At 40.4% G+C, this 2,274-nt stretch overlaps 1 protein-coding gene across 2 annotated transcripts in view; it reads left to right on the plus strand.

The window, feature by feature from the left end:
• The first annotated feature begins 497 nt into the window (after positions 1-497).
• LOC135209172 (uncharacterized) overlaps positions 498-2,274 on the plus strand; it is a 36,123-nt gene continuing 34,346 nt past the window's right edge. The window contains exon 1 of one of the 2 annotated variants that reach the window (XM_064241850.1): positions 498-1,223. The gene's annotated coding sequence lies outside the window, so the exon portion shown is untranslated. The remainder of the gene's footprint in view (positions 1,224-2,274) is intronic. The other variant, XM_064241848.1, reaches the window with a different exon arrangement.

Raw genomic sequence — 2,274 nt, forward strand, 5'->3', positions numbered from 1 at the left:
TATGTTCGTGAAGCAGATATCAAATGATTTGTGAATAAGTGAAATGACTGATAAAGGAGGTCCACAGATGAGAGTTCATTAACTAAAAGTGTGAGGAAATGATTTTCCTGAATTCTGAAAGAGTCCAACTTATATAGGTCTAAGTCGTTTGACTGATTCTCTCTCTCTCTCTCTCTCTCTCTCTCTTCTCTCTCTCAGTAAGACAAGGTGAGTATCCTGAGCTACGGAGCACACACACACACACATACACACACACACATCTAAATAAATCCCAGACAAGATATTGTTTTCTAAAATGTCATAAAAAACAATCCTGCTGTTCTTCGAGGAAATATGCCAAAATATAAGGTCGTATACAATTTATCTATCCATAAGTGTGTGTGTGTGTGTACTGTACTATAACCTGAGTGTATTCTCGTGTGAGCATGAGCGTGCGCACGCTTAGGTAAGTACACATACACACAACAATTACGCTTAATATACATTGCATAAGGGAACCAGTAACAGAAACCACCAAGAATTTGGCAACAAAGTATGTTCCCTATGGGAAGAGAAGCAGGAACTCACCCCTAGGCCTAGGCCTTAGGGTGGAGGTGGGGGACCTGCGTCGAATTTTGGAGGTTGTATGTGTACACACAAAGGGGTCCCGGGGATCGAGAGAATGGAGGGGAAGGATGCAAGCGTAAGGGAAAGAAAATAAAAAAAAGAATAGAAACTTTCTCTTCAGTCTTGTGGGAATGGCTTTGACGGATCCGCGCCAGACGTCTCTCGGTCTAGTTTGTGAGCAGACACGAGGCTGAAATCGCTGTATCTCCAACTCTGTTTGTCTGTGTGATGTTAGCTTGGTTCGTAAGACACCTGCTGCAGGCGATGAAGATAACGTCCGATAACACGGAACACATATGCTGACGACAGAGAAAACAAATGCCGTCCGAAGCTCCGACGTGCGTCTCTTCGTGGCGTCCAAGATAGATGATAATCTCTTTCGGTAGCCAAGTAAAGTTCTATTACCGTCAAAGATAACCTCGTTCCGCTTCGCATATAACATCGAAGATAACATAATCTGCCTGCTGAAATAACTACAGAAATCGAAGGTCCCGAATAAATCCTCCCAAAACAAGAAGAAGAAGAAAAAGAAGAGATTTTACAAAAAACCTCTGCATCATTTCGATGTCATGAACATTGACATCACATGATCCAGAAAGTTCTGCAAGATATTATAGGTAAGTTTTCCATGCACGTTCTAAATTAATTCGTTGTAATTGTATTTGTGAAATAAATGTTCGCAAAATAAGCGTTAGTGAAATATGGCTTTTCGTAGCTTTCCACGAGTTCAGGAGTTACGTGCCGTAATGTTTATACAAAATCATTCTGCTATTGATAACTGGTCACCGTAATTGATACCATTATTTGGATACTGTTGATGTTACTACAACTACTACTCCTACTTTTATTATTATTATTATTATTATTATTACAACATGGTCGAATACGCATAATCATCTAACGCACAGTGACATTCAGTTGTTACGCTCGATGCGCATTCCAATAACAAATTACTGAAGGCTCTTACTCGACTTTCGAATCCATAGTCTTTTATTCCTTTTCACCGATTCACTGTTTGACTGACAAAACACAGTAATTGCTGAAACGGTTGACTGACGTTATTTGACCGGTTTGACGGACTGTTTTCAACGGTTCACAGTGACTATTTTGAACGGCTGACTGGCACTGCTTAGCTGGCGTACGAGTACTTTTATTTACGTGTGACTGGTTCCAGTGACTGAATGTGACTGATTTGTTATGTTGCTGACTGGTTGACTTACTGAATAACTGATTAAATCAGCAAGTGACTGACTGGCTCGTATCGTCATAGTTAGATAAATTTTTACTCCTTTTTGACCAGTTTATTTATTTATTTTTTTAAATCTTATTTTTTAAAGTTGCCGTTAAATAACCACAGCCGATATCATTGCAACCAATGGCTGGTGCTGAGCAAACGATTCCACCAGTCACGATTATCTTCTCTATCTTCACTGATATCGGCTGCAGATACCAGCTACTAATATATTACTTACTAACTTACTTTATCTTCCCGCCACTGGCCAGTGGCATAAGGCTGATACAGTTCCTCTCCACCTGTCTCTATCCCGAGCCATTTCCCTTGCTTCCTCTAAGTTTTGGATTTCATCCTCAAGATCCCTGACAATTATGTCTCTATCCACCTCGTTCTTGGTCTACCCAGCGGTCTTCTTCCTATTTGTACTGCTCTCA

The sequence above is a fragment of the Macrobrachium nipponense genome, chromosome 37 (assembly GCF_015104395.2).
Source record: "Macrobrachium nipponense isolate FS-2020 chromosome 37, ASM1510439v2, whole genome shotgun sequence".
NCBI lineage: Eukaryota > Metazoa > Arthropoda > Malacostraca > Decapoda > Palaemonidae > Macrobrachium > Macrobrachium nipponense.